General features: G+C 40.3%; 1 long non-coding RNA gene and 2 pseudogenes across 1 annotated transcript; 2 read left to right on the top strand and 1 right to left on the bottom strand.

Annotated features, from left to right (window-relative positions):
• The first annotated feature begins 2,276 nt into the window (after positions 1-2,276).
• Positions 2,277-7,200, top strand: LOC136544308 (serine carboxypeptidase 1-like; annotated as a pseudogene).
• Positions 7,201-9,151: 1,951 nt separating this feature from the next.
• Positions 9,152-13,609, top strand: LOC136544298 (serine carboxypeptidase 1-like; annotated as a pseudogene).
• LOC136544320 (uncharacterized) lies at positions 12,538-14,328 on the bottom strand. Its single transcript, XR_010780807.1, has 2 exons — positions 13,821-14,328; positions 12,538-12,874 (listed from the first exon to the last, which is right to left on the bottom strand). It is a non-coding gene; the product is annotated as an uncharacterized lncRNA (long non-coding RNA).
• Positions 14,329-14,844: the final 516 nt, after the last annotated feature.

Here is a 14,844-nt window from a genome sequence, read left to right as displayed (position 1 = left end):
TTGCAAAATGAGCTCAAACAGAGGGCATGTCATTTTAAAAACAAACAAACAGAGGGCATGCCATTTGACATGGATTTGTTTTTCTGATATATAATTAGTAAGATTGTCTGCTCAAATAGTAGGTAACTAGTTGTAAATATTCTTTTATACATAGTTTTGTTTATTCGTTTTATTGTAATTGTTCTCTCTTCATTTTTAATAACAGTGGATACCTAGTTTTCTAACTACTCTCTCTGCCCTAAAATTCAAGATACCTTAGAAATCATAGAACAGATTACGAGTTAAAAAAAACTACACATAATAACTATGAAGAGATTTTTGTACTTATCGTATTTGAGCTTGGTGATAGATATTAATAACAGGTACATGGTGCTCCGGGGGAATTAATAATGGCCTAAAGTATTTTATAATTTAGGATAAAAATTTGAATGATTCAATTCCTTTATATTTCATGAAGACGATGGAGGTAACTCCATTGCCATTTTCAATACTTACTGCCTACTACGTTGCTAAAAAAGGAGGAATCCGGGGCAGCCACCGGCGCGTTGGTGGCGCGGCCGCCTGCGGTGACCCCCAGCTGCCCGGCCGGCCAGACATCCCCTACCTGCATAGCAGCAGCCAGCAGGCTGAGGAAGACAGAGGCCGGAATACGTGCATCCGAAGCTGTACCCGGTATAGAACCAATCGGTAATTCAACAGCACAACTTACCAACAGTTCATAGCCGATAAACTGCTATCGGTGATTCAGTGGCCGATTAAAAAATCTTGCCCAATCCCATTGACGCCTGGAACAAGCTGCTGCTGAATTTGCTGCTCAAATCTCAAAAATTAAATATGTTTTTTCATGCCACTTCATTTTCTGTTATCCGAATACCTAGCCCAAAGTCCAATATGAAATGTGGTCCTTTTTTTCTTTAATTAACAAATTGTTTAGATTATAACGTCATAGCACTGCTTCGTAGAACTAGAATATTTATACGCCTTCAACCGGCAGAGTTTTACTCAGCTAGTATCCACCTTACCAGAAGAATAATAGACCTAACAGTCACTGTGCATTCAAAAAGATGGCCAAAAGTACTCCATCTATTCTAAATTATAAGATGTTTTTGTTAGCTAATATCCACCTTACCAAAAGAATAATAGACCTAACAGTCACTGTGCATTCAAAAAGATGGCCAAAAGTACTCCATCTATTCTAAATTATAAGATGTTTTTGTTTTTCTAGATATATAGTTTTTGTTGTGCACTTAGATATACACCACCCTGTTCGGCTGGCTGATTTTAGGCTGCTGCTGATGCTGATTTACTGTGAGAGAAAAACACTATTCTATGACTGCAAAGTAGTGCTGATTTTGGCTGATAAACTCAAGATGTATCTACAAAATCCAAAACGTCTTATAATTTAAAACGGATGGAGTACTAATTACTAGTACTACAATTTGAACCATGTAAAGAACAAGTGCATTATTATGTAGACCCCGTCAGATAAATAAGCTGGGAAAATATATATATTCGGATCACGCAGCATGAAGCATCTTTTATCCTACAATAGCAGCACGAATGGACGATGTCTCTTTGAATCTGTGGAGCCAGAACGAGGGGGAGAAAAGAATAGAACAAGATACCTGATGCTGATGCATGGCCAATCTCTCTTATGATTTATGTGCTCTTTAATTAACAATACAGATTCCCGTCATTTCAGTCGCTATGTATGGTCACTTCTTGCTTGACCGATACTGCAAAATATATGAATAGAGAAATTTAAGTGCTAGGAAATACTCTTAATTAAGAACGATGATGCAGATCTAATAATACAGTTACATGCAAATCTCAGTGCTCCGTGCACAAACTCCTCGTTCCCACTTGTGTTTGGATGCAACAGATGCTGCACCATTCACATCCCAATAAAGTTCAGAGTACCAAAGTATTCCCTGATAACTCACGGTGCAACTCACAGGCAAACCGACGTTTTATATGTTATTTTTATATAATACACCTTAATTTTACCACTGGATGAACCCAACTAATCGAGCAAGGTATTAAATTTTGGAACACAAGATTTAAACAATCAAGACACTACATATTTGTACCTATATGTCCATTCAAGAATCATTTATTGCCTCATGGTTGTTATTTAGTCATATCCTTGGCATGATCCAGTATTCCAGTGTATCTATTTCTAATCAAAGAACCCAACGGGACAAATATCATATATGGCCCCCTCTATATAAGAACCTTGTGACCCATCCAGAGTAGGCCAAACAAACAGCATCAGCAATGTCCAATTCTTGTCATAGGCGTTGTTCTCCTTTGGTCTCCAAGATCAGAAGAGATGCATTTGTCATCCAGTTGTTCAGCCTTGTGCTCGAGCAAATATCACTTGCTGATGAGGCTTGCCGATTGCAGGAGTTTTCAAGGTTAAGAATGGAGATGTAACATGATCGTCTAGACAATGAAATGCTTACGAGTTGGAGCATGGATCGTCCAATATATGTGGGTCTGCAAGATGGGTTGAAGAAGGCTGATAAGATCGAGCTTCCTGGGCAGCCGGAGAAGGCCGCCTTTGATCAGTATGCCGGCTATGTCATGGTTGATGCAACATCTGGGAAGGCCCTCTTTTACTACTTTGCAGAGGCTGCTAAAGATCCATCTACCAAGCCATTGGTCCTGTGGCTCAATGGAGGTAAGGAAGCCTACTAACCAATTGTATGTGGTATGTGGTTTATTTTTACTTTTTCATCATACAAGTGTGCTTCTATGCTCTGCTTGCCTGCTGTTTTATTTGATCTTGTTAGTCTACCAAAAAGGGATGGGAAGATTGCCCTGACCATCCATTTGATACAAGCATGATTTCAAGGTTCAAAATTGAAAGAAAAAAAAACAGTTGGGATTTGCTACAAATCAGTGCCATATAGTAGGGTTTTTTTCTCTCCTGCTAGGCCTAGCAAATACAAAACATCCACAGCCACTTATTGGAAGAATTCATCGTTGATTGCGTTCGTTGCTGCTTGTGAAGGTCACTACTACCAAGAATGCCTAAAGAGGGACAAAGGACAATGGAAGCTGACAGTCTATCATACCTAGTATCAACCTTATCTTGTTGAAATGGAAGCGGCCCCGTTCGGCTGGCAGAATTTTGGCTGAAACTGGCTAAAAAACACTGTTACGGCTGAATTGTCGTGAGAGAAAAACACTGTTCCAGCTGAAAAAAGAAGCCGAACAAGCCGAATATGGGGTAAGCCGAACATGTTTGCTTATACAAACAGGGCACATGTAATTATTCTATTGTTAAGCCAACTAACCTAAACACGATGCTCGAAGTAGATACTTTGTTGAGCACACCAATCCTTGACGCCGCATAACAGGCTTTAATTTTAAGACTCTCCCAACTCCCAACCTGTAAAACCTTAATTGATTTAGTACGTATAACTAATTTGGTACCAAAATATCAACAGCAGCCTGAAATCTTCATTGCCATTCTTGTGTTCAGTAACTTGAAGTTCTGTATTGTTCAATGCATGCTTTTCAATCCCTGCATAAACTCAGGTCATTGTTCAATCATAAGCATCTTCTTTCTTTTTCTGTTTTCTGGTAACTGAATTGCACACTAATATATTGGAACATACTTTTCATCATCTGATATCACTGATAAGGATAATGTGGCATGGCAATCAAATGGAGGGGATAAAAAGGTATTTTAAATAGTTGAAGAATACAGTAGTACGGATGAACTATAACCCTCTCATCTGTAGAAAATGATACAAGAGAAGCTTAATTTAAAGGAAGTTATCAAGGCAGGCTGTGTCCAAATTTGACAGTTCCTAGTACCAAGCCTGATGAACTAGCTCTCAACATCTCAACTACTTTTTTTTTTTGAAAATGCAAGAGAGCTGCGTTTCATTGTATTATAGAGATGAAAAAAAGGTGGGGTCCCCAACAGGATCCTCACTCATACGGGGACCAGATATGAGTGAGGCGATTACACAGAGTCATGGTTTAAACACATAGTGAACAAACACGACTCGACCTTAGCTAAAAGGACTAGTCTGCAAGCGCTAGTCCTAGCCCTTGAAGCTTCTTCGCCCCAGCCATGCACCAGAGGCTGTGCTCGTTCTTCAGCTCACTCCAAATCATGCTAATCGAAGGAGAAGCCCCCTCAAAAACACATGCATTCCTATGTTTCCAAATAATCCAGGCCCCTAGAATAATTAAAGAGTTCACTCCTTTCCTGTGCTCCTTGCTAACTCTGCTCATCGTCTTGCGCCACCAGTCAGCAAAACTCAGTTCGTTTTGTCGGGGGACTGAATCTGCTAGGTTCAATGGAGTGAATAATTTGAACCATACTTGTCTTGCCACCAAGATCTCAACTAATCAACCATAGAAAGCTTCCAATTAATCAACCTAATTATGAACTCGAATCAGTAAGTGAGAAAACCATTTACACATTTCAGTATAATAAGGTAGGCTAATCTATGATATTTTAAACATCTTGCTTCTGTTGAAGAATAAATAAGCATACCGAAAAACAGTGAAGTTTTGTCAAAGTTTTCTTTTGATTACATACATTTTCCCTTCCAGCGGCATGGGAGGGGACAGCGGCAATGGTGATATGCTGAGGCGGCATGAGATGGAGACAAGAGGATGGAGTGGGTGGAATAGGGAAGCAGCATGGGGACGCAAGGAAGGAGAGGGAGGAGTTAGAAGTAGAGGAAAGGAGGACGGTATGCAGGAAACATGCAAGATTAGAACAGAGAGAGGAGGTGATATTGTGAGATCTCCAATGGTGGCTCAGAGAGATGGCAGAGGCATCAGGTAGGATGAGGAGAAAAGATGACGCACATCGAATGGGAGTTCAAAGTGGATGAAATCTTTCTAAAGCTAGGGCAACCAAATATCTGTCCATCTAAACTTGATCTGGTCCTGGTGGCACTCTCCCTAGCATCCCTTATCCCTCTGCTTTATGTTTTTATGTAAACGTTAAGATATCCAGGACATATTTCTGTGCTGCTTGCCTAAAGTGGAAGGTTGAGGATTACTCTTCCTAATTGGATAACAGAGTGTTTTATCTGTAATAGATCTGTCACACTAAATGCTAACAATTACTTTATTAGTGTGTATATTTCACACTTGGGCTCCTTGGCTGCTGGTCTTAAGTAATCACAAGTTATCCTACCCTTAGCATATTTAGCAAATATGTCCCTGAAAAAACATATGGCTGACAATTTTATCGCGAGATATTCTTTACAACTAAAAAAGAGTTACCGTGAAATTTCAGGGCCTGGTTGCTCTTCTCTGGGAGGAGCTATGCATGAAATTGGGCCATTCTTCATCAACAGAGATAACAAGACACTGTCCAAAAACAAATATGCATGGAAAATGGTATGTTAATTGCAGTTATTTATGACAATTACACTTAGAATACCTCCATGTTACTGATTATTTCTCGATGGCAGTGGCAAACATGCTCTTCCTTGAGAGCCCTGCTGGTGTTGGCTTCTCATACTCGAACAGAACATCAGATTACAATAACACTGGTGACAGGAGCACTGCAGCAGATGCATATACTTTCCTCATCAATTGGCTTGAGAGGTTCCCAGAGTACAAGGGCCACAGCTTCTTTTTAACTGGTGAAAGTTATGGCGGCCACTACATACCACAGCTCGCCAACACTATTCTGTCAAATAACAAAATCATGAACACCACTATGATCAATCTCAAAGGAGTTGCTGTAAGTTTTCGACAAAGGATATTGAGTCAGTGTATACCATATTACATTCTAATCCTTTACTTGTGGGAACAGATTGGGAATGCATACCTGGATGATGACACAAACACAAGAGCAACCATCGATTACTACTGGACACATGCTATGATCTCCAAAGAAACTCACACCGCAGTCCAGGAAAATTGCGGCTTTAATGGAACATACACAGGACTCTGTAGAACCGCGATAGAAGCCGCTAACAATAAGGACCTTATCGATGAATCCAACATCTATCCATCGTTCTGCTGGGATGCTTCTGATCCCCAAAAGCAGCATGCCTCGGTATAAGTGTTCTCTGAGATTTTAAACAAGTTCAACTTCTCCCTAACTCACAGTATAGTGTTGCAGGTAACCAACAATAACCCCTGTGCCAGTTACTATATTGGATCGTATCTGAACCGCCAAGAGGTGCAGAGAGCACTTCATGCTAACACCACAAGATTGAAACAACCATGGTCGGATTGCAGGTGAAACAACATAGCTGATATTCTTGCAAGTATTTCTTAATAAAATTTAGCCTTAAGTCAGTTAACCAAGTTCTGTATTATTTCTGAGCACCAGTAATATCTTTTCTCCTGAAAATTGGAAAGATGCCCAAGTCTCTATGCTACCATCTATTCAGAAATTAATTTCAAGTGGAGTTAGCACATGGCTGTATAGGTAAGTCCACAAGCATTAAAGTTTAAGCATGGATTTATGCATCATCAAAGAAGAGTTATCTCCCTGTTATTAGTGAATGGCTAGGTTCCATCTTGTTTGTCTTCTTAGCTTCCCTTTTGTTTTGTTTTCCTTCCTTTTCTGGGTTTTTTCTCTGCTCTGTTCCTGTTCCTGTTCTTTATATATATAATTGGAAAGATGTCCAAGTCTCTATGTTACCATCTATTCAGCAATTAATTTCAAGTGGAGTTAGCACATTGCTGTATAGGTAAGTCCACAAGCATTGTGAAGTGCCTGTTTGGATACAGGTCATTTGGATCCAAATCCTTAGGATCAGTTCAAACTTTGATTGAAATCCAAAAAATAAGACTCAAGCAATTCCCTTCATGCAAACACACTCTAAAAGTTTATTTAATCTCTGCTTAAACCACACTACTAAGAAATGATCTATTTTACCTTTCAGTGGTGATATCGATGCCATTTGCCCAGTAACTTCAACGCTGTATTCACTAGACATCCTGGGGCTGAAGATAAATTCATCACGGCGGGCATGGTATTCTGATGATGGTGAGGTATGAACAAACTAAACGATATTGTATAACAATTTATTGTCCATATAAGATTCTGAAGTTGTTTCTTTATGAGATGGCAGGTTGGATACAAAGGCTCTGATATTTGCAACAGTCTGAGGAGCTGGACATATGGTTCCTACCTACCAACCCCAAAGAGCGCTCACCTTGTTCTCGTCATTCCTGAATGGGAAGCTGCCACCTGAGTGATTGCAGAAAAAATAATAGAAACATAGTATACTTGCTTCCATTGAGATTATTACAAAGAACCAACACTGCGTTCTGAATCATCCAATTTCTACAAAAAGTCCAACCTAAACAATTTTGATGAAATACTTGTATCGAAATGGTTTTTGTGGCAGATACAAACTTCTTATAACTTATGATTCTTAGATGTTTCGAGTTTCACTAAAAACAACAAAATTATGCTTCCAGGATATAGTGGAAGGTGTAGGTTTGTGGATGTTTCTTGTGTGGTTCCAATCAATTTTAGTTGGATGAAATGCAGACTTTATCAAGGAGAACAAAGTAGCTAAAAATGTACAATTATTATCATTATAACAACATTACCGGCATAAGCTAAATATTCCCTTCGATTCAAAAGAAATGATGTTTAGGGTAATGACACGATCTACAATGTGAGATCAGCTAACAATTTCTTTTGAAATATGGCATTTCAAATAAAGATATTTAAACATTATGTAAGTGCTTTAGTCATGATGGTCACAGTTAAAAAGTTTGATCTGCAGGAATTCAGAAACGACATACTTTTGAATAAGAGGGAGTGAGGGACTAGCTTCTTAATTCTTATACTTGGTGCACTAAGGTCTCCCTCACTGCTGTATGTTTCAACGCACCACAAGATGATTCTCTAACAACATCTAACTCTTTATCCAAGACGTCCATCAAGCAATCAAACAGCAGAGGGCGCCTTGGTTTGCTCAAGAAAAGTATGGCAGGTTCCTTCCCAATCTGCAACCTACAGAAGTCAAACGGACCAAAAAAGAAATAGTTGACTTTGCCCTTATTGGTGTTGGGGAATCCTTTTTGCATGGCCACTGGAGGATGATTTTCATAGGGTTTTTTTTGGCAGAGTTAAACTTGACTATATGAGTTTTTCTTTATTCGTAATATTATGCATATGAACTCATAAGGGACCAGAATACCAACAGGGGGGGATTTTCCCTGCTGCCTTGGTAGCCTTGCTCTATTTACATCATTCCTTCCTCTTGCTCACTTCTCTTTGACAATATGTGTTGTCTTGGAAGGTATTTTGCATATGTGCACTACTAGAAAGTGGGATTCCCTTCTAAAGTTGATTCTTCCTGTCCCATCAACTCGTTTTTCAACTCTAATCTAAGTCCAAAAAGAGTGGGTCCACTCAGTGCATGACCACCAACTGGAAAGAAAAAACAAAGAACGATTGAAATGTGCCAACACAATGGTTATATGATGCCCACACGGATTTAAGCTAAGAGATGCTCTATTCAGAGACAGCATAGCAATGTTATGAATTTGGACACGACCAGAAAGAAAAATGACACCAGGAGACTATACCTTTCCTAAAACATTTTATTTTTCAGGTTCCCTTTTCCTGAAGAAGAGGGGCTATTGTCAACAGTCAATGGCAGTTTGGTGAAAATAGCTGTTCTATGCTCACAGCTCAAGTTTGGAATCTTCCTTTTCTGCAGGAAAGTTTCAGATGAAAAGGCAGGTTGCTTGAAAGCCACACCACAAGAACAAAATGGAATGTGCACACATACTTGGAAGGTCGATCAAATAATTCTTTCCAAGATATGTATGAGAAGGAAGCAACATATAAAAGTTAATTGAAGTGGAAATGACAAGATGTCAACTGCCGATGCTTCAATACAGTGAATGGCGCTGACCAGATGCTATCAACAAGTCACCTCTGAGTTTTTTTTTTTGAGCCATAAGTCACCTCTGAGTAGTGGGTATCAACATGTTTACTTGACTTAGCAATTTGTTGCAACATCATTGTGATTAGTTTCACCTAAACCAATTGAAACCACAAAAGAATCATGAATCCTAATTAAATTCCACAGCTTTTTTATCAACAAAAGTAGAGCCTGAATTTAATAGAATAACAAGTCAAACCATCACAGAAACTAGGAAACAACAAATTTCTCTAGGATAATAATCTCACCCAGCTCTCAGGGGTCGCTGGATTATCAAATGGTTTTTTCTTCAAATGTGCTTTTACAGTTTACAGCACTCCTGTTAAAAGGCAGTCAGAAGAAGCAACGGATGCAAGTGCAACCCCTTTGTTTGGACTACAGACCACAGAAGGAAAGCACATCAAAGTAAAGATGCCTGGGAATCTTGGCAGAAAACAATTGAGTAAACAAGAAGCTTATGAGGAGGTAGCAAAATAAAGTCAAAAGATCAAGATACACACAGTATACTTAATCAATGTTGCCATGGATGAGGCACCCTCAATCTGATTTGCATACCTTTTCCTTTTCTTTCCCATATAGTGATATAATTGAGCCAGAGATAGCTATTGTACCTTTCTAGGAAGTTTGATGACTTTGTTAGGTCGCAGTCCCCTAAAGGAACTAAAAATTTTAAATGAATGTCATTGGCACTACAAATATAGATGCCAAATGAAATGGAATGCTAAGAGCTTTAAGTCCAACTTGCACGGAAAAAGTCAAAGAATCAATCATATTATGGTTTCCTTGGAGGACTCTTCAACTGTACTGCAAACAGAATGTGCCCCTCTATAAATAAAGATTGACCAATGGCAACCTAGCCCAAGACACCAAACACCCATGCACACGCATCCTATCAAGATGAAAAGAGGCCTCCTGATACTTTGGTCCTTGTTCTACTTCAGTGTTGCAAACACAGACACTAGAAACCAGGCCAACCAACCTCTTGAGTTCAATCAATTGAAAATATCCAGGAAATATGTTCAAGGAAAACAAGATTCAACTCCCAAGAATGGAACCAGTCCATCAGTGCATAGAGGCTCAACAAACAATCAACGGGAGCAGGATAAGATCGTACGTATACCAGGGCAAACAGGGGTAGCAGAGTTTGACCAATATGCAGGATATGTGACGGTGGATGCAAAGGCTGGAAGGGCTTTGTTCTACTATTTTGTTGAGGCTCCTCAAGATCCTTCAGACAAACCGCTTGTCCTATGGCTGAATGGAGGTATGTGCTGGCTGTGTTCATCGCAATTTGTAGCAAATTTTACTGCATAAACAGGGGCAGCTCATATGTCCTGTAGAGTTATTTCTTCAACATGCTGTTATAATTCTTTTTAGGTCTATTTACTTGCTATAATGAGGGTCAACAAACAACTGGAAAAAACACGTACATAATTCTCGAACATACATCATCCATGTTTGCAATGCTACAGCAAGACACCTAGTTTGAAAAGAATAAGATGAAACACTTACTGTATCTGCAGGGCCTGGCTGTTCATCCTTTGGATCTGGGGCCATGCTTGAACTTGGACCTTTCTCTGTCCATAGTGACAACAAGACACTGTACAAGAAAAAGCATGCATGGAACAGAGGTAACATCCGCTTTAAACTTCACTTGATTAATAGTTACTTCCTCCGCTCCAAATTATAGTCCACTTTAGCTTTGTTCTAACTTTGATCAAGTTTTTAGAAAATATATTAACATCTACATGTTCAAATAAATGCACTACCAAGACATATTTCATGGAAATTTAATGAAACTAATTTAATACTATTGATGTCGATACATTTTTTCTATAAACTTGGTCAAAATTAAAGCTTAGGACAAAACTAAAGTAAACTATAATTTCAAGCAAAGGGAGTAAATAAAGTTAGTTGGATTAACACCCATACTGATATTCCATTGTTCATTCATGAATGCAGTGGCCAACATGTTGTTCATCGAGATCCCAGCTGGTGTTGGATACTCATATTCAAACACTACATCCGATTATTATAACACTGGTGACCAAAGAACAACAGATGATGCATATACCTTTCTTGTTACTTGGCTAGAGAAATTTCCTGAGTATCGGGACCGTGATTTCTTCATAGCTGGTGAGAGCTACGCAGGTCACTATATACCAGAGCTTGCTAATCTGATTGTTTCTAAGAATAGAGCAACCAATGTAACCAGTGTCAAGCTTAAAGGTGTTGCAGGTAAGTTTTCAGTCTTAACTGATTTGAAACTTATAATTTGGTAAATTTCTCATCATGGTAACACTGTAAACTTGAACAGATTGGAAATGCGGACTTGGATGATAATTTGACTCTAAGAGCAACATATGACTACTATTGGATGCATGCTATGATTTCTGGAAAAGCTTATATAGCCATCAAGGATAAGTGCAGCTTTAATGGGACATACACTAAAGACTGTCTAAATGCCATGAACTTAGTTATCCAGGAAAAAGGAAATGTTGATGACTATGACATCTATGCACCAATATGCCACGATGCCTCAAACCCTTATAAATCAAGTGACTCGGTATACAACACCAGACATAAACTTCACATCACAGATTGACAGATGTTTTAACTTCCATTTCTATATGAATTTTTGGTATACTAAAACTTTTGTTTACTATTTCAGTTAGTGTTTGGTGATCCATGCACAAACCACTATGTCTCCTCTTACCTAAATCGCCCTGAGGTCCAAAGGGCACTCCATGCAAACACAACAGGGTTAGGCTACCCATGGATGGACTGTAGGTATGTAAATTGAATATCTGAATATCATATTTCCCTCCAATTTATGTGCACTGTCAGACCATACCTCTTGTGTGACCCTATTAGCAATCTGGTGTTGGTTTCCTAAAGCAATCTGAAAAGGTAGGTGCTTTATGTACAAACAATTTCTTATATACAGAATACTTATGTATCTTCCATCACTCACTTCACAATAGCATTGATTCTAAAAAGGTATCAACAGCCTCTTCCAGCCAACCATCAAAGAGTATGTGAACCACAGTTCCCGATAATTATTCCATTAGCACAAAATGGTGTATTCAAAAAGGTATTAGTAAGTCAACACTAAAAGGGGCACAATGTCAAATGATTCTCAAGCTTATATTCTTTTGTTTTCTCAAACACGCCAGAGGGCTGCGTACCTTTGTAGTTTGTATTAAAAAGAAAAGGGCGCAAGAACCCTTACAACACAAACCCTTGTATTCTCAAGCCTATATTCTGACCGACCAGCAGTCAACTATTTGAAATCATAGGATATTTAACCCAAAGGCACCCCTAGGGGCTTGGGTTGCATGCACTGGATATCTACACGATTGAGTATGCACTGAAATGCATGTATGCTGATTCATCCTTGATGGTTTCTATCGAGTGCAAATATGCCCCTAGCGCGTGTTGCATACTCATTCATGTATAAACCTTTAATTGTTGAGAATTTGTTCAGCCTCAAGTAAACCTCTTACTAGATTAGCAATTAGGACTGGGGGGAAGTCAACAGTACAACATGTTTATGATTAATTTATACCTTCAAGCAGTCAGCATGTATATGATAATTGGAATTGGAAAGATTCACCGGAGACAATGCTGCCATCAATAAAGAAACTCATTTCAAGTGGCACCAGAATATGGCTGTACAGGTACATATGTTCAGATTTATGTGTGTCAAAATACCTAACTCAGTGTGCTACATCATAAGAACATGACTTAAACTATGCCGTTGTGTACCAGTGGTGATATGGATGCAGTGTGTTCGTTCATTTCAACACAATATGTGCTAGACAATCTTGGGCTTCCTATAGAAGCATCTTGGCGTCCATGGCGCGTCGACAACGAGGTGCATAGCCCAGCATTCATCAGATGAAAGATTGAATATCAGCATTCATGTCAACAGAATCCTTTGGATCAAGTTGTGTATGTGTTTCCTATAAAGAGCAAAAACAAAAGATTGAATATCAGCATTCATCATGTTTGAAGATAAATTGCTTATGAGCACGCAATTAACATAAAGTGGTTATAGCTGGCACGCAATTGCTGCAAAAGAGTGTGCATGTTGAAACATCATAAATGCATTATTCCGTCTAGCAATAGCTGTGGACAAATAACAACATTTTTCCTATTTTTTCATTAATCGGCAGGTTGCTGGCTACGTCATTGGGTACAAAGGGCTGGTCTTCGCAACGGTCAGAGGAGCTGGGCACATGGTGCCATACTACCAGCCTCGCAGGGCATTGGCACTATTCTCGTCATTCCTCGAAGGGAAGCTCCCTCCACATTGATCCATTAAGCTAGCAGGGTTTTAAAATGCCATTTACTCATCTTCCACAGCCTATGGAATCATAGGCAGTCCATGAGGCCCTAGTAGTATATACTACACTTGTAGATGGCCTTTATTTATTTTTTTAAAAAAAATGAACCAAGCAGGAGAGCTGCTGATTATATTAATAAAAAAGCCTTTAGTTCAACTTCCTTGCGCAAGCACAGAGAAATATGTAATTCTACTCTGATGAGAATTATGTAATTCTACTCTGATTGTTTGGAGCGCAACAAGGAGCCCAACTAACTCTAGTTTGTCGCTAGCACAAGAAAATAAGTTAGTACCAAATCCTGAGCAGGTTTTAAGCATGTTGAATGATTTGTACCCAAAACTGAACAATGTCAGTGCTAGAGCCATCATGGAGCCTGGATTGACGTCCAGGTATCCGCGCATGGGGGGGAGGGGGGGGGGGGGGGGGGAGGCGGGGATTCAGAACTTCAGAATAGAGAAGGGGTTCCTCAAACGTACTGGGGAAGCAGAGAAGGCGAAGTGCTGGGGAGAGATCTCGAAGTCAGGCACTGCGAGAGTGAGTGAAGGAGGAGGGAGGAGCGAACCTCGGAGAATGGGTCGCGGCAGCAGAAGTGCAGAACGGGCACGGGACGAGCCCGCGACGGAGGACGAGGGGTGGCGACCGCGGAACGGCGCATCGCCGACCCCGTCTCGCCTGTTTTGACCGGAGTCCGGGACTCCGGGGCCGTTATGGCTTGTTTGGTAGGTATCCATTTCATGGGTGAATTTCACGGGAAACCACTCCAACGTACATGTAACCGAGTGTTTTAGCCTAAGACGACGATGGCGGTGGCTAGGGTTCCGGCGAGCCTCTCCCCCTCTTTCTTCTCCAACTCCGGCGGCTATAGAAGGGGCCGGCCAGGGGGAGGCAGACAGGCCAGACGGTGGGGATGGTGGCCGGGCGTTTTAGGTGCCCTGGCGGTGGTAGCGGCGGTCGGGCCAGGTCGGGGCGGGGGAGTTTCGCCGGAGTTGGAGAAGATGGAGACGGCCGAGCTCGCCGGAGTTGAGGAAGAAAGCGGCGGCGGGAGGAGGGTGGGGTGGGGGGTGGAGAGGGTGGCCGCCGCGGGCGCGGTGGCGACGGAGCTCCAGACCCTACCGCGCCGTGGCGGGGACGGGCGGCGGCGGGCAGCAAGAGGAGGAAGAAGACCAGTACGGTTGGGACTAGTACGGCTGGGCTGGACACGAGGAGGAAGAAGCTTCGTAAAAAAAAAAAAAAGGAGGAATTACTCGTGAGCCATAAAAAAAAGATCGTAATTAAAAAAAAAGTTCAGCGTTCTTCAGCGTCACTGTTTTAATTTTTTTTTTTCTTCATGCCATTGCCGTCAGATTAGACTCTAACGGTATTAAAATGCAGGTGTAAAAAATTGAAAATACCCTTAAGTCTAAATATGTTATTAAATTTTTTTTAGCATCTTAACGACTTCAATGAAGTCGTTAAGATACTTAAAAAATTAATGATATATTTAGATTTAAGGGTATTTTCGACTTTTCGTATCTGCAGTTGACACCGTTAGAGCCTAGTCTGACGGTAGTGGCATGAAGAGCAAAAAAAAAAAAAAGTTAGAGCAG

Source organism: Miscanthus floridulus, chromosome 1 (assembly GCF_019320115.1).
Source record: "Miscanthus floridulus cultivar M001 chromosome 1, ASM1932011v1, whole genome shotgun sequence".
Classification (NCBI taxonomy): domain Eukaryota; kingdom Viridiplantae; phylum Streptophyta; class Magnoliopsida; order Poales; family Poaceae; genus Miscanthus; species Miscanthus floridulus.
Note: the sequence above shows the minus strand (reverse complement) of the source record. Positions and strands in the feature narration are given on the sequence as shown.